At 35.5% G+C, this 18,654-nt stretch overlaps 3 non-coding genes and 1 pseudogene across 3 annotated transcripts; 1 reads left to right on the top strand and 3 right to left on the bottom strand.

Moving 5' to 3' along the window:
• Positions 1-8,209: 8,209 nt before the first annotated feature.
• LOC145244084 (U2 spliceosomal RNA) lies at positions 8,210-8,336 on the bottom strand (annotated as a pseudogene).
• A 2,240-nt stretch (positions 8,337-10,576) lies between these two features.
• Trnai-aau (transfer RNA isoleucine (anticodon AAU)) lies at positions 10,577-10,650 on the bottom strand. Its single transcript has one exon. It is a non-coding gene; the product is annotated as a tRNA-Ile (tRNA).
• Positions 10,651-12,898: 2,248 nt separating this feature from the next.
• Positions 12,899-12,972, top strand: Trnai-aau (transfer RNA isoleucine (anticodon AAU)). Its single transcript has one exon. It is a non-coding gene; the product is annotated as a tRNA-Ile (tRNA).
• Positions 12,973-17,008: 4,036 nt separating this feature from the next.
• Positions 17,009-17,082, bottom strand: Trnai-aau (transfer RNA isoleucine (anticodon AAU)). Its single transcript has one exon. It is a non-coding gene; the product is annotated as a tRNA-Ile (tRNA).
• Positions 17,083-18,654: the final 1,572 nt, after the last annotated feature.

The following is an 18,654-nucleotide window of genomic DNA, read 5'->3' on the forward strand; positions in this document are numbered from 1 at the left end:
AATACCAGTTCAAGGTAAGTGTGTTGCTCAAATAATAAGAAATAATGTCAAGTATCATGTCATGTTTGTCATAGCAGATATAGATGCATCTCCAACACTAGGACTAAACACCTGTACTAGTCTCAACCTAATGAAAAAGGTATGCAAAGTGAACATAAATAATGATGATTTCTTTTTGAATTTAAGGAATGCTTTGGAGAACTTGGGGCTCTCCCTGGTATTCATCACATTACAATGGACCCAGAAATTAAACCTGTCATAAACCTTTCACGGAATATTCCATTTGTACTAAAGAAAAAATTGAAAAAGGAACTTATAAAAATGACAGTTAGGTATCATTAAACCTGTATCAGAACCAACAGAATGGGTATCATCACTGGTGGTAGTAGAAAAACCCAATGGTTCCCTTCGTGTATGCCTTGACCCACGGAATCTTAACAAGACTATAAAAAGAGAGAATTATAAGTTACTAGCAGCATCAGACATAATACAGGAAATGGCAGGTGCAAAGTTTTTCACTAAGCTTGATGCATCTAATGCATTCTGGCAGATTAAAGTTGATGAGGAAAGTTCCAAACTTCTCACTTTCAACTCACCTTGTGGACGCTACAGATTCACACGTATACCATATGGCATACACAGTACCAGTGAAATATGTCATGCAAAAATAGCAGCTGTCATAGAACATGTTGAAGGATGCAGACACTCACAGGATGATATCATCATTTGGCAGAACTCTTACAAAAAAGAACTACTGAAGTTCTGAATGCTATAAGGAAATCTGGCATGAAACTAAATCAATCAAAATGTCAGTTCAACATAACTGAGTTGACATTCCTAGGACACAAAATATCCAGTAGAGGGGTTGAACATGATGACAAAAAATGCAAAGCGATCAAGAACATGCCAGATCCAGCAAACAAAACAGAACTCCAGCGTTTTCTAGGCATGATAAATTACTTAGGAAAATTCATTCCTAACTTATCAAATGAAACTGCACCTTTTCACCTCTTGTTGGAAAAAGATAATATGTGGTCTTTTGATAAAAGAAGTTGTTCAACGACTAAAAAAATTAGTTAAACAAAGTCCAACATTAAAATACTTTGACCCAGCACTTCCCATCAGAGTCTCTTCAGGACTTGGGGCTATGTTGGGCTCCAGTTCTCTTACATCAGCTGAGGGCAACTATTACCCATTTGAACTGGAAATGTTGTCTATAGTATTTGCATGTGAACATTTCCATGAATTATTATATGGGCAACGCTTTCTAATAAACAATGATCACAAGCCTCTCAAAACTATTGTCACAAAAGCAATTTCTAAAACCCCACCCAGCGTACAACGTTTCCTATTACGCTTACAGAAATACAATTTCGAAAATGAATACACTCAAGGCAAACTAATGCACGTTGTTAACACACTCAGTCGTGCAGCACAAAAATACAACGATCCATTAATCTCTGACAAAGAAATTAACTATTTTGTCCATTGTCTAATTTCTCTAATACCCATTAGCGACAAACGTCGACAACAGCTCATAACTCAGACGGCTAATGATGAAACATTACAACAACTGCAACCGCAAATCAAGTCAGGATGGCCACAGTATCGAAATAATCTCAACGCCTGTTTCAACCATATTTTAATTACAGAGATGATTTGACATACCAGGAAGGACTACTATTAAAGGGTCAACAAATTGTTGTTCCAACCAATATGCGAGCAGAAATGTGCAGGATTTTACATCAGGCAATCTTGGTATTGAGAAAACTGTCTCTTTTTTGGCTAAACATGAACAAACAAATAGAGGACATGATAAAAAATTGCGATTCATGTCAACGCTATAGCAATCGACAAAGTTCAGAGCTAGAAATATGGCATGACTTTCCTGACCAACCATGGCATAAGGTTGGTACAGACCTCTTCAGGCTGTTGAAGAAAGATTACCTCATGGTAGTGGATTACCACTCAAAATTTTTTGTATTCAGCCATCTCACTGATACAACTGCATCAACAGTAATAATCTGTACAAAACATATCTTCTCGAGCCATGGTATACACAAACAGGTAATATCCTATAATGGCCCCCAATTTAAGTCTCAACAATACAAGGAATTTGCTACAAAATGGGATTTTTTCCATGTAACTAGCAGTCCAGAATACCCACACTCTAATGGTCTAGTCGAGAGAACCATCCAAACAGTGAAGAAAACAATGCACAAATGTTTTCAGACTGGAGACGATCCATTTCTTGCTCTACTAACCTTACGTACAACGCCTGGCAGAAATAACTCTCCTTCACCAGCAACTAAACTGATGAACCGCCAACCGAGAACACTTCTTCCAAGCATAAGAAATAATGGTTATGATATTTGTGGATCATCCTCAACTAACATGCAGAAGGTAAAACAGCATATCAGCAATAAGCATGTGCTGCCTTCACTAAAGATAGGGGATCACATCAGAGTACGTGATAGGAAAACTTGGTCCAGGGTAGGCAAAGTGATTGATCATTGCTCTCAACCAAGGTCATACTTGGTACTGATGGATAATGACAGAACTATACGTCAAAACCGCCGAGATCTACTGCTAGTACCTCGTTCAAAGGTACAACAGCACAACCTTACCCTGACACAATATTTGGTTTACCCAAGCAAGTTCATCAACTAAGATCAGGAGCACCAAACCCAGCAACTCCAGAGTTCGATCAAAGTCAGGATGACCAATACATCAACCCAGATGGATGCAAGATTATATATGTTAAGTGAACTTGCATTTCAATAGCAAAGGACCTTGGGACGGGGGATGTTATATATGTATATATATATACATATATATACGAAAGACATTTACTGTGGGTTGACAGTTGAGGACACTTCCGGTAGTTGGGGCTTCCGGTAAGATAGCGTTCTGTAAATAAAAAGGTGTTTTAAACTACTCGGAGTCAATCTTTCCTCATATCTCTTCCACAGGATATCCTGACCTCTACTCACTCATAATGATATTAAATAATTATCTGCACGGTAAGGCAAACTTATTTTATTGTCACACTCACAAATAGATATAAATCACATACATAATCATTTATGTATACAACACCAGGCTAATCTATTATATAAATTTCACCTGTCTATTTAAATGTATGTATGTATGTATGTATGTATGTATGTACTTATGCCTAAAACTTTCGACAGAGGTGACGGGTATTCATGAGATCGGTATCGTTTTAAAGTTCGACCCTTCAGACGACAAATATCGAAAAAATGGCTAAAAACATTAATTCGTTTACCCTCAACTGGGCACTTTTCTACAGGGAGGGGTCGCTTTTATCGTGGATATTTTCGAAAGTCACCCCCTCTTTTTGATTGGCTAACCTTAGTTTAAACCTTCGCCACTTCCGGTTTGGCGATGGGCGCAACAGCAAAGACGTCATGTTTTTTTCTACGTTCTTTTCCTCCTTCACGGTACGGGTTCGAGCTTGCTTGCCTGCCTACTACCACTTTTTTTTTGCTCAACACACATCTTCAACCACCCGGGCAACGCCGGGCACCCAGGCTAGCCTTTTTTTTTTTTTTTTTTTTACACAGTGATCACCACTTATCAAGGCCCGGAAGCCACTCAGGGATAAGGGTTATTGCAAGTACATCACGTTAGTGAGGAGATTTTATGAAGTGTTTAATTAGGGGGGCGGCTCATTAGGAATTTGTTAACATTAGACTTGAAGACATCCAGGTTGTAGTCCGGAGGGAAGCAGGCAGACGGAACAGAGTTCCACAGGCGTGCAGTTCTAAGAAAGAAGCTTTGCTCATGAAATCCGCGTTTTGATTTAGGCACAGATAAAGAGTGGGGGAAATTTTTCACAGTGGATTCAGCTAGACGGGTGTTTTTCGTGAAAGATTGGCGAGGGGGGACCAGGGATTGGAGTTCAGACGAGCACCTGCCATGAAAATAACGATAAAACAAGGATAAGCTCGCAACGTCTCTTCTGTGGGAGAGGGGTTGCAGGGTAGAGAAAAGGGCATCCCCCACTAAACCACGAAGTCTATTTTGTACTCAATGTCAAGGCATGATAGGCTGTTTTTAGCAGCTCCTGCCCAGATATGGCAACAGTATTCCATCCTTGGCCGTACTTGGCTTTTATATAGATAGAGAATTGCATCAGTAGTGAGATATCTTCTGGAGCGGTAGAAGGATCCCACCATCTTTCCTGCGACCTTGGCTTGATGTACAGACTTGATGTACGTGTTCCATTTAAGATCAGGAGTAAAGGTCAAACCCAGAAGCTTGTCAAAACACGGGGCCTCACCCAGACGAGAGCCATCCATCACAATTGATGCCAGCTGGGGATCAGAGCGTTGATGATGTAAGGATAGGAGTTTGGTTTTAGATGCATTAAAGGTAACTAGCCACATCTTCCCCCACTGAACCACGCGCTCGAGATCAGAGGAGAGAGAATCCGAGCGAACTTCGTCATTTACAGCCTTTGATGTGTTGCCGTAGATGGTCGTGTCATCAGCATAGATGTCAACGAATGATTTAAGTATGTGTTTAGGGAGGTCATTGATGTAGATCAGGAAGAGAGTTGGGCCCAGGATTGACCACTGAGGGACTCCAGCATTTATATTGCAGGCCTCCGATTTTTGTCCATCTACCACTATTCTTATGAACCTATCGGAGAGAAATGATTTAATGATTGAGAAAACATTTCCAGTTATACCGAAGCTGGAAATCTTGTGAAGTAGACCCGTATGCCATACTTTGTCAAAGGCCTTTGATATGTCAAGAGCAATTGCCCTAGAAAGGAAGCCTTTGTCAAGAGATTCACTAATCCTGTGGGATATAACCGTCAGCACATCTGCGGTAGATCTTGCAGAGCGGAAACCATATTGTGTGTCACTTAGAAGGTTATTCCTGCTGAGGTGGTTGACTATTTCTCTATTTAATATTGATTCCAGTAACTTACTCATAACACAGAGAAGACTTATTGGTCTGTATTGAGAGGGAGATGACTTATCACCTGAATTCTTAAATACAGGGCAAACTGATGAGGTCTTCCAGGGGGTCGGAAAGCACTTCTCCTTAAGGCAGCGCTTAAATAGTTTCGTAAGTATGGGAGCAAGTTCTGGTTGAAGCTTTTTTAACACTATAATTGGGATGCCATCAGGGCCAGTTGCTTTACTGGAATCTAGGTTCTTTATTAGCTTGGCGACCTCATGCACGGATATTTGTATGTTACCTAGCTTGTTCTGTGTTATAGGAGGAAATATGGGGAGTTGATGGCCTTCGTCGCATAGGGTAGAATTAGCTGCAAAGTTCTTTGCAAATAGTTTGGCCTTGTCTGACGCTGACGAGATAACCTCTGGTCCATTGATAATGGCTGGGATAGAACGCACACTTCTGTTCAGGATCCTATTTGTTATTTGCCAAAACTGGTGGAAACCAAGCCGCTGATCAGCTACCTTGGATTTAATAGACTGGGCATATAGCTCTCTTGCATTTTTTATTACTCTTTTACAGTGGTTGCTGGCAGTCCTGAAAGCAGCTTTAGTCTCAGTGCATCTATTACGTTGGTAGTTATGGAAAAAGTGATTTCTGTGCGCGATAGCAGCAGCACATTCTGGGGAAAACCATGGCTGGCTGTTAGGTTTTTGTTGGAATTTTTTAGATGGTATGAATTGGTCTATGCCTACAATTAACCATTCGGTCAGATCTGATACTATAGAGGACACTTCCTTTTTAAACATGGAGTGCAGAGGTAAATCAGATATGAATGTACGGAAGCTATCCCAGTCAGCCATAGAGTATCGGTATACAGTACGGTGGAGGGGTACGTCTGATGGCTTCTTACATTTTGTTTTTATCTTAACTGATACGACGGAGTGGTCGGAGGATCCTAAAGGAGAATGAACGGTACATGAACATAGCTCAGGGGAAGTTGAAAGAAAAAGGTCTAAGAGGCTTGCATATTGATTGGGTGTATCGGGCACACGGGTGGGTTCGCGAACAATCTGAGTGAGGTCATAAGCAATGGCAAAATCATGACAAAACCTCCCCTCATCATCTGTCTTATTTGAATGGGTCAGCCATTCCACGTTATGGACGTTGAAGTCACCACAGATTTGGATGTTAGCCGAGGGATGTGAAGACAGTATGTGGTCTATTTTCTCAGATATGCTCTTAAAGATAGTAACTCCGCTGTTGTGGGGTTGATAGAGGACAAATATAAATGCAGTGGTGTTAGCAAGTGCAACCCTGAAGCACATATAGGGTAAATTAGGATCTTCTCTAGAGATATCCCTGCCACATGGGAAGCCATCCTTAATGTAGGCACATATTCCATGCCCATGGCGATCTTGGGGGTCAGATTTAGATGTTAAATTGGAGTATCCGTTAATTATGAACTCATCTAGATAAGTGGTCGGCCCTATTCCAGTTTCACATAGAAATAATATGTCCGGTTTCGTCTCCTGTAATTGGGTTTCAACCTCTGGAAGGTCGGAACGTAGACCCCTGATATTGGAGAAGGAGACCTGGTAGTAGGGGTCTACGCTGGAAGATGGGGTTCTAGGTTTAATCGAGTTTTTATTCTGGAGATATTTCATGTTGAAGTTTTGGGATTTGTGGAATAGGTCGGCATACTTGGTTAGAGCAGTACAGAGAGGGAAAGTAAGAGAGAAAAAGACAGGAAAAATTTTTTTTTATTTGTAGCACACGAAAAGGTAAAGCCGTAACAATTACCCACTAGTATGGCATCGAGAGGCCCCACCAGAGACTACTGCATGATCCAGATCCACTCACCAAATGGCAATACAGCAGTCCCAGTACTTTGCGCCTGCTGATAGGAGAGCCTCCTTAGTGGTTAATCCAAGGTTCGGGTCCCTGACTATCAGGCGGATAACGTCAGCCCAGACAAAACGTTTACCTCCAGCACCCTTACTAGTGACATGGCAACAAGGACAGACAAAGACAGAAAAATATCCGACATCTCAGACTACTGGTCACTAAGTAGTACCGACCTTTAAGCAGCTTTTTCTTCACCCTTTGTCAGAAACATCACTCATTGAATGAGGACTGAATGACAAAATAGGAGAAGCGAGAGTTACTGGAGCTGCCGATAACACATCCACTGTATTATCTACTCTCCATTTAAAAAAAAAAAAAAAAAAAAAAAGGGGGTGGGGAGGAGAAAGGGGAATGGGTACAAGTGACTTATATCTAAGTAGTAAGTCCGGTGCGAACTTAATAATTCATGACACTTTTGGTGATAATTTCCCCTCCCATATTAATGGGTGGAAGTTTGTCGTTATCTATCTAGTTTGAATCATTAAAGTTTCATCTTATAATTAATTAAAATCCAATAATTAACTATTATCAATTTGTAAAGACTGCTTAATATTAATTTACATTAGAGTTTAAATAATTATTCAAGGTTTTAATTTAAATTTAGCCTATCATAATTTAAATTTAGCCTATCATAATTTTCACTATCATTCGTTGGTAGTTATGGCATCAGTATCATAAGTCTTTCTATTCTTTTTTTCTTCTTCTTCTTCTTCTTCTTATTATTATTATTATTATTATTATTATTATTATTATATTATTATTATTATATTATTATTATTATTATTATTATTATGTTCACTTCACAGTGATGTAATATTTTACACCGTTTTTTTTTTCACTCAAAAGCGGGATTTTACACGAAAGCTAGTGAGCATAGTCAAAGTGTCATTTATAATCTTATTTCGTATATTACACATTCGTAGCAAAAACATCTATCATAATCATTATCCATCGATAGTTATGGTATCAGTTAGTGATGGGACGATTCCAATATTTTCTCGATTCCGATTCGTTATAAATTGCTAAATATCTATATCTATACTCTTATAAATTTGTTTTTTTTTGTGTGTATTGATGATCTTATTAACAAGGCCGATAGCCATTAGTCGCGTGCTCTCGTGTAATGAATGCGTGAATGTAGAATTGACATGAAATTTTTAACGATAAACTAAAATGACCGAAAAATGGGCTGAAATGACTTAAATAAATAAAAAGTAAATGACTTAGAATGAGTTTAATGAACTTAAGGATGAATTGAATGACCTTAAGAATGACTTGAATGCTTAAAAAATAACTGGAATCCTTCAAAAACAACTTGAATGATCTGGAGAATGTCTTGAATGGCTTTGAAACTGACTGGTTGTAAAGTGGGTGATCATTTTACATTAAATTAATACAGAAAAGTGATCCCCCACTTTATATCACAATAAGTACAGCATGTAGTAAGAACAGATACTACACTCTGATCTTGGCCAAAAGGCCAAGAAAAGGGTATTTATTTGCTCCCCCCACCAAGCAAATTAGGCACAAGGCCGATTTTTAATGTAAGGAGTGAAGGGGAAATGGGGACCAACTCCCGGGGAGTAGGGGAGTTGGATAGTGACAATTGGTATGAAGGGTGGCCCCTTCATTGGCCAAGGTCTAATATGTGAGGTTGCCCCACATATGGTCATTGCTTGCAGCACCTGCCGGAACAGACACCACACCTTGATCTTGGCCAAAAGGCCAAGAAAAGCTTAAAAAGCTAAGAACAGCATATATTAACAACAAACCTTTGATCTTAACCAAAAAGGCCAAGCACAAAAGTGTTACGGACAGACCGACCGACCGACCGACTTATAGAGTCGCTTGCATGTGACTAAAAACTCTTTGTTTCCATTTATTTAAAAAGAAAATACAACTTTGTTTTATATGAGTCGTGGAGTCGCATTCATCTACAAAAGATCTAGCTAATTTGCATATTCATTTAAATTAATTCCCTATTAGTTTTTTTCGGTTTTCTTATCGGTCGATTATCTTTAGTAAACTTTTAATTATATTCATGCAAATATTCTACATGATTTATACTTGCGTAATATTTGTGTAAAAAGGTTATTGTAAACATAAACCCCTCTCTATATATATTTATGTATGCGTATATATATTTATTTTTAAAAAATGTTGCCAACAAAACTCCTCTGTCAGTTTTTAATCTACATACATGAAACTTAATATATAGTGTATTCGAACCCATGCGACATTATATATGGGGTTTAACCGGAAAAATCGGTGCAAAAATGTGAAAAGTAAAAAAATGGAATTTGCTAGGTGAAGGTCAAGCATTACAGAATATGCATGCGTAACGTAATAGCTATTGGTTCATGTTTTAATTTTTAGCTTTGCAGTAAACATGCTTCATAGCTTAGACATTAACGTCAAAGGAAAAATTAAATCGTAAGCTAAACGTTTTGATTTCGATTCTCGGTGGTGGCGCACGAGTCATTTTTAAAAAAAAACTTTTTAAATCATTTCTGTACATTGGGTCCAATATAAAAAATAATAAATACGAAATCTGCATTAATAAAAATATCATATTTAAGCGTATTTTACAACCGGGGAATGCCGGGCGGGCTACTAGTATATATTGGAAAAAATTCTGCAGAAATAAGCAGGCTCTTTATTGGACGGATTTTCCGCCCACGGATTTTTTTGAACCAATCAGATTGTATGTTATTGCTAACTGCCGAGGATGTGCTTGGCGGCAAATTATCTTTTCAGATCACCAGAATTTAAGAAGACGGGGGCTGAAATTAACATCGAATTCTCACTCGAGGTTCGAAACCTTGAAATTACTTTGTCTCTTTGAGACGTTTTAATGCCCAAATGTGGGGCGGAATTTTATTATCATTTGCAAGCACCAATGCCCTTATGTTGGGCGAATTATTATATTTTGCACGTTGTTATCTTTGTGAATCTATTGCCCTTCTTCATTACTAATTAATGTCTGTCAAAGACGAGATTAAGGTCTACCGTTTGACCTGTCTTTTGTCTGCCATTGGACTGAATCAACAGATGAATCATCGAGGCACCACACGACTTGCAGTAGCCATCTTGGAAGATATCTCAACTCTTCAACCTGCGCAGTTCTGTCAGCGGAAGTTTTCTACCCAGCTTTTATCGAAGATGAACTATTATCCCTTCGGGGATCTTACCAGCCCATAGTAGCAGATAGCTGAAGATGATGCATTTTTTGCAGTATGGATTTTTTTTACTTCAATAAAATTTACGTTGAAGTTTAAAGGCGAGACTGTTGTAATTCTGTTTGGTTTTCTTCCATTCTGCCAAGTGCAAAACTTATGTGAGGATTTTCTCACAATATATAATAGTAGATAAGAAAGATTTAAAGTTAAACCACTTCAAGCTATGAATGGATTTACGCATGCGCAAAAGTAATAGAAATATGTCAGCAAGTTGGAATGAACATTTTCCATTTCAACTTGCCAACACATTTCTGTACACATTATTCATCCATCCAAACAAAGATTTTACTCGTTATAAACCATCCTTTGTGTATGATTATTATTTCCTGTTAATTTCAGAATCATGTGACCAGTAGTTTAAGAGTTTATCGGTTAAATATTTTTGTACAGACACATAAATACCTCTACTGTTTTATTGATATCGATAACAAAATAAAAAAATTACGTTTATAATTATAGCGAGAAATGTTTTAAAAAGATAATAATAATCTTATTGGCCAATATGGGGCTCGAACCCACGACATTCGCGTTATTAGCACGACGCTCTAACCAACTGAGCTAACCAGCCAGTTACATACTAGATACTGACAATCTGTTATTTCTTCTAAAATCTACTGCGTCAGTTTGTTCCTTGACTGACCTAATTCGTTATGCGAGCAGTTTGTTCAGTAAATGGAGCTTCGTATTTGCTTACAATCACCCCGCCACAAGAAGCGGGATTATTCCTTAAATTGTATGCAAAAATTGATGGATGGCCCAAAGCGCTAGAAATGAAGAATAGAATTAACGTCACCGCCCCACTTTTTTGTAAGATTTTCATATTTGAACGAATATTATAATTATTAAAACATACAAATTCATTATTTAGAAATATTTATGTATTTATTTGTGCTTTGGACTTGTAGGAAAAAGGCGTCGACCAGCCTCCGACTCTTTTCCTAACAAAAAACCCAAAAATAATTGCAACAACTCGCAAACAAATTCTAAAACTTAAAATGATAAAGTTTATTTAATTAGAAATAGTTTTATTTTGTGTATGGGAGATGTGAAAGCTATAGTCTTTCTTGAATGTTCGTGATCTCCCCATGAGCATGATATTAAAAAGATTAATATCCATGAATAAAGTTGATAAATGTGCATTTTTTATAAAACGACAGTTCAGAATTATAATTCAAGTGAAAAAATAATTTTGTTTTTGTTATGCAAATAACTTTCGACCTCCCCCGTCATCGTCATGAATTCTCCCTACAAGCTCACACAGCAGAGAGCACAAATACATAAATATTTGTAAAGGATAAATTTATATTTTTTAAATAAATATAATATTCGTGCGAATATAAAAATGTTACAAAAAAAAAAAAAAAAAAAAAAAAAACAATAAAAAAACAAAAAACAAAAACAAAAAACGTAGCGAGAGGGTGGGGCGTGGGGCGTTAATTCCATTATTCATTTCTAACGGTTTTGACCCTCCATCAATTTTACACACAATTTAATTTACACAAAAAATGATGACGTCGCCAATTTTGCACCCCCCCCAAAAAAAAAAAAAACGGCGGATCCGGATCCCAACGTACATAGAAGCATGGAAAATAATATTGATGAAACGAGAAATAAAAACATCTTGTAATAAAGCAACTTTAAAATGAAAAAATATGAAACAAAAACGGGTTTGTATTACTGTACACATAGATTCGAAAAAGTTGTCAAAAAACAAATATATAACAAATAAATGTTATCAAAACCAAGATAAGTTACTTTTCTACCAAACTGGATACATTTTTTTGTGTTTTTATTCAATATAACATGTTTATTCAGCTCGAAAAACATGCAGTGTTTACCGATGTATTGGAAAATTCAAAATGGCGCCCGACTCTCTCTTTAACATGGTAAGTTTGGGAAAAGGTGGGGTTTGTATTACTGTACACATAGATTCGAAAAAGTTGTCAAAAAACAAATATATAACAAATAAATGTTATCAAAGGCAAGATAAGTTACTTTTCTACCAAACTGTGTTAAAGAGGAGACGCCATCTTGAATTTTCCAATACATCGGTAAAGACTGTATGTTTTTCGAGCTGAATAAACATGTTACATTGAATAAAAACACAAAAATATATCCAGTTTGGTAGAAAAGTAACTTATCTTGCCTTTGATAACATTTATTTGTTATATATTTGTTTTTTGACAACTTTTTCGAATCTATGTGTACAGTAATACAAACCCAAAAGGTGTTATAAATAATAAACTAGACAAAGTACTATTAACAAAACACCGAATATATATCAACTTATGTCACGGTAACATGTATTGAGCGAATTTCTAACAGTATTTTGTCTAGTTTATTATTTATAGCACCTTTTCCTGAACTTACCGTGTTAAGGAAAGAGTTGGGCGCCATTTTGAATTTTCCAATACATCGGTAAACACTGTATGGTTTTCGAGCTGAATAAACATGCTACATTGAATAAAAACACGAAAAATATATCCAGTTTAAAAGTAACTTATCTTGCCTTTAACATTTATTTGTTATATATATATTTTTTTTTTGACAACTTTTTCTAATCTATGTGTACAGTAATACAAACCCACAAAAACTACGATTGTCATCAAAATACGTAGAAAGTAATGAAGTATTCACTCATAAAATTTGATTATAAAAAAAATGACGCCTTTTTTTGTGGCGGGGTGATTGTAAATAAATACGAAGCTCCATTGACTGAACAAACTGCTCGCATAACGAATTCGGTCAGTCAAGGAACAAACTGACGCAGTGGATTTTAGAAGAAATCACAGATTGTCACCGTTCAGTATGTAACTGGCCGGTTAGCTCAGCTGGTTAGAGCGTCGTGCTAATAACGCGAATGTCGTGGGTTCGAGCCCCATACTGGCCAATATCATAATCTTTTTTTCACTATAATTATAAACGTAATTTTTTTATTTCGTTATCTATGTAAATTAGGCACCGCCAAAAATGGCCGCAAAATCAAGTTGTTGTTGTTTTTTAAAACGAAATTACATTTATTAAAATCCATTATTTCTGAGTAACTTTTTTTTTCCAGAAAGATAAAACCCTGAATTTTATCATATAGAAAACAGAATAATGTAAAACTTTTTCTACTATTTTTAATTAAATTTTAAATGTTAAATTTTCCCCAAAAGTTAGCAATTGACATTTTTTGTCTTGCACAAAAAACGTACATAAATATTTAAAAAAAAAAAAGGGTTTTGGAAATAATTTATTTATTTATTTATTGTCTAACTAAGATTTAGGATGATCTTCTAAGAGAATATGCAAAAATATTATAATATAAGTACCTGAATTTAAAATAATTCCACTTATTCATATAGGTAACCAGATATTTCGCATCGATCTAGAGTCTACAGCGACACTGTTTACGTTTGCGTTTGATAAGAAGAAAACTATGGAAGACCAAACAGGCCAAAAAAACTTATTTTTTAGTGACGAAAATTTCAATGTATTATTAAGCTGAGGCTAAGTCCGTGGGTCGAAACCACGCTCTGCTAAAATATTTTATTATTATTATTTATTTATATTTACTTTTTTATTATTGCTGTTCTGGATATCCTTTTCAATATATTTACATTTAAATATGTTTGTTCGTACATTTTGAAAATAATGCGTGTTCATTCATTTTATTCCTATTTTAAAATATCCATTTTGCCATATTCTGCTAAGGACCAGCTGCGGCTGTGAACTTTTACGCAAAGAATTGAAATTTTTCCTCTCATATCTAATAGAAAAGGTAAAGTTAGCACACCTCATACATTATTGCTCAATAGTTTTCGTAACAAACGCTAGATATAGAAATATATTTTGTAAGTGAGATTTGTTTGTTAAGCATAATTAATGATGATTAATGTTGGCATTTCACCTTCTTCATCTTTTTCATGTGATGATTTTGAATACATCTGGGTCTTGTGATTGGCTGGTTAAGCCATAAGTACCGACCGATGATGAGAGCCGTCGAAAGATACGCAAATCTCACGCAAGGAACATCCCCTCCCACTACGACACTCGTTCCGTACAGCAACTTACCAGATTTATAATTCAAACGGTAACAATACTGCTTAGCCACTTTAAACGATATATATATACTTAGCTACTGAAATAGTTCAGCACTCTCAAAAGAATTTATTTCACCACACAAAAAAAAAGACATGGAAAGATATAATTTCGCAACATCCCTAAAAATATCCCCACACGTAGCAAGCATAGCTATATTATTAAATTAATTTAAAAAACGGATGAACTAATACGCCGAATGCGATGGCGGGCAAATTTCTTCCTTAAAAAATAAACACATAAACAAAAAAGAATCCTATGGTTTTAAAACCCTAAAAAAAGGCGAAAACAGTAGACCATTTGATAAACTTTGAAAATTACTTTTTAAACGTAATTAAAAACTTAGAATTCCACAATCAACCTAACAATTTCCAACGGAAACTACACGAAATCGTTAGAAACATAAACAACTCTAGTAAAATCTTTGTAAAAGCAGATAAAACTAGAAACTTTTATAAAATAGATAAACAAGAATATAACAAACTAATCACAGAATACATTACAAAAAACTACAAAAAACTGGATACAAACTAATGCGACTACATAGATATAATAAATACTGAAAGTAAACAAATTACCGATAAATTAAAAATCAGCGATAAAGTTGGCAAACTGAAACCTAGAGAAGCATACATTTTGCTCAAAGACCACAAATGCGACTTCAATAATAACCCAAGTACTCGCTTGATAAACCCAAGTAAATCAGAAATAGGTAGAATTAGCAAAGCAATACTTTCTAGAGTGATCCTTTTTTACGGACTTTTTTTTTTTTTTTTTTGTAAAGTTCACCTATTTTAATTCTTTCTGTAATACTCCCATTCTTTGTCTAGTTAATTCAGCCGTTCGACCCGCTTGTATAGCTCTTTGCAAGTTAAATCAGATTCGACCAATAGTTTTTCTTGTAAACGTGAGTTATTAGTACCTATTATTATTACATCTCCTATTAAACTTTCACGCACTTGCCGTTAAATATATTTTAAGGTTTTGTTTAAAAACCTTCCAGTCTTCAGAAAGATTTTCTGAGGATAAATCAGGTGGAGAAGGCGCAATACAAAGCACGTCCATTTTATTTTTATTTATTATTATTTTTTTTCGTCAACAAGGCAAATGAGTTCTAAACTTCCGACATCATGTTGATTATGTATGTGATTTATATAAGCAAAATTTATCTATTCGTGAGTGTGACAATATAAGTTTGTCTTAACGTGCAGATACTTATTTAATATCATCATGAGTGAGTAGAGATTAGGATGTCCTGTGAAAGAGATATGAGGAAAGATTTACTCCGAGTAGTTTAAAACACCTTTTCATTTACAGAACGCCATCTTACCGGAAGCCCCAGCTACCGGAAGTATCCTCAACTGTCAACTCGCAGTAAATGTATTTCGTATATATATATATATATATATATATATATATATATATATATATATATATATATATATATATATATATATATATATATATAACAGCCAGGGTGCACGGCGTTGCCTGGGTATTTGAAGGTTTGTGTTGAGCAAAAAAAGTGGTAGTAGACCGGCAAGTTCGAACCCGTACCGCGAAGGAGAAAAAGAATGTGAAAAAAACCTGACGTCTTTTCTATTGCGTCCATCGCCAAACCGTAGTGACGAAGGTCTTAATTAAGGCTAGTCAATCGAAAAGAGGGGATAACTTTCGAAAATATCGTCGAAAAAGGCGACCCTCCCCTGTTGAGGGTTAAGGAATAAATGTATTTAGCCAATTTTTCGATATTAGTCGTCCGAAGGGTCGAGCTTCAAAACGATACCGATCTTGTGAAAATCCGTCTGCTCTATCGAAAGGTTAAGACATACATACATACATACATACATACATACATACATACATAAACACATACATACATGCATTCATTTAAATAGACAGGTGAGATTTACATTATAGATAATGTTGTACTTGATCCTAGATGTACATCGACTGAAATTTCCTTGTTTATTGAAAAGTGCCAGATGAATGAACAAAACGAGTTTATAATATGTTAATTTATACAACTATTATTAACTACATATTTGCATACATGTTTCTGCTGAGATCTCTAGTGGAATACCAAAAGTATTTTTGCTCTGCCGGATTAACGACGCTAGGTGTTATTAGAAACATGTATGCACATATGTAGCCAATAATGTTTGCATAACTAAACGTGTGGAGGGGAGAAGCGAAGTAATACATCACGATTGTTTTTGATGTCATCCTAATCTTCAGGGAGGGGGGTTGTTACTAAGATATTTTCTTTGAAAAATTACGTAGTGTAGGATCGCTTATTATTCATAGTAAACATTGGCAATAGAGTTCTGTCGAGTGAAACTTTACGCTACTGTTACGATTATGTTTGGTTTTTGTCATGAATTCTTCATCCGATATTAGACAATAAAAATATTTAAAAATCTGTATGATGTACGTATACATGATAGAACGATCATATCATATTCCAAAAATCGCGTAAATTGAACAGGTAGTATTAATTTTAAGTAAGAATATTAAATTATTATCAGTAAGAGATAAGTGACTGTCTCGCGTCGCCATCTTGAAAACAATCTCAGATAACAGGGGAGATAACTAAAAAATTCATTCTAACTTGTGAGAGTTTCGGTGCAATGCCTTCGTATTTGCATTAATCGCTTAAAAATATATTTAAATAAGAATAAAACTACGATCAATTAACGTGATTTTTGAAGTATGATAGTTTCGGGGGGGGGTTGTTTGTTTGTTTGTTTGCTTTTGTTTTGTTTTGTTTTTGTTTTGTTTGTTTCAAAATGAAGACGGACCCTGAAAACTTGGTTTAGAGAGAAAAATCAACAAAATGTTATTGGCCAGTATGGGGCTCGAACCCACGACATTCGCGTTATTAGCACGACGCTCTAACCATCTGAGCTAACCGGCCGTGGTGTAATTCAGTGTCAAATACAAACATTTATTTTTTTTGTTGTTTCTTTTTTTGTTTTTGTTTTTTATAATATAAAAGGAATTCTAGACAAGAACTTTATAAATAAAATGTTCTCAATTCGGAATATTTTTTAATCACTAGAGCAAGTCTCAAAGATCCAATTAAATATTTCGGGTTTGTTTTACTGTACACATGAATTCGAAAAGGTTGTCAAAAAACAAATATATAAGAAATAAATGTTATCAAAGGCAAGATAAATTACTTTTCTACCTACCTGGATATGTTTTTAGTGTTTTTATTTAATATAACATGTTTACTCAGCTCAAAAAACATACACCGTTTACCGATGTATTGGAAAGTTAAAAATGGCTGCCGACTCTCTCTTTCACACGTTAATTTTGGGAAAAGGAGATAAAACTAAAAACTAGACAAAATACTGTTAGAAACTCACTCTATATATGTTACCGTGACATAGGCTGACATATATTCGGTGGGTTTTAATAGTATTTTGTATAGTTTTGATAATTCCTCACTTTTAGAAACAGGCAGATTTGTCGTTTTGTTATACAAATATCCTCGAAAAATGTAATCAATAAAAAGGACTCGTTCGGTCGACATCGGTACCGCGTTTAATGTAAACAAAAGTTTATCTACTGTAAAATTAATCCAATTATTTTTATATTTTCAATGTTTTTAATTTTAAATTATAAAATAAAACACATTTAATCATATTAAAACTTCATCTTTCATTATTTATTTTCGAGAACAATATCTAGTGTAAAATTAAAGTAAATTGTGAGGGGTGGCAAGATTTTCTTATTCAGCATAGTCGACAATCTATAAAAGTCGTTATTATAAAGAAAATCGTGGAGGTGGACCTAATGTAAAAATTTACCAAAACTTATCCGCGAATGTAAATTAAAAATGTTCATGAATTCAAAAATTAAAAATTACAAAATTAAAAATTTTGGAAGTGAATAAATAAATAAATGAAATGTTATCCGCGCATGCGCTAGCCTTTGTAAATAAATATGCTGGTCGGCATGGAATTCAACGCCCAAGAAGTACCCGTGAATGTTTTACTGAGAGGGAGAGACCATAGAGTGAAATCAGTGAAGGAGCACACCTGCTATGAAAATAACGCTACGTCCGTTCTATGAGAAAGAGGAAGCAGGAGGGAGAAGGGCATATCCCCACCACTTACTCTTGGTGGCCGTGATATCCCGCACAAAAAATGGAAAGAGAAAGAAAGAGAGAACGGAAGGAGGGTAATTAAACTACAACGCTGTCAATCATGGGCTGTCATGCTTGTATATAAACAATTTATAATCGTCGTACGGACACCATCAGTGTCGTAGCAGAGTGGCGCAGTGGAAGCGTGCTGGGCCCATAACCCAGAAGTCCGTGGATCGAAACCACGCTCTGCTAAAATATTTTTTTATTATAATTTATTTATATTTACTTTTTTATTATTGCTATTCCGAATATCTTTTTCAATATATTTACATTTAAATATGTTTGTTCGTACATTTTGAAAATAATGCGTGTTCATTCATTTTATTCCTATTT

This window comes from Euprymna scolopes, chromosome 22 (assembly GCF_053919585.1).
Source record: "Euprymna scolopes isolate OS-2025 chromosome 22, ASM5391958v1, whole genome shotgun sequence".
Classification (NCBI taxonomy): Eukaryota; Metazoa; Mollusca; class Cephalopoda; order Sepiida; family Sepiolidae; genus Euprymna; species Euprymna scolopes.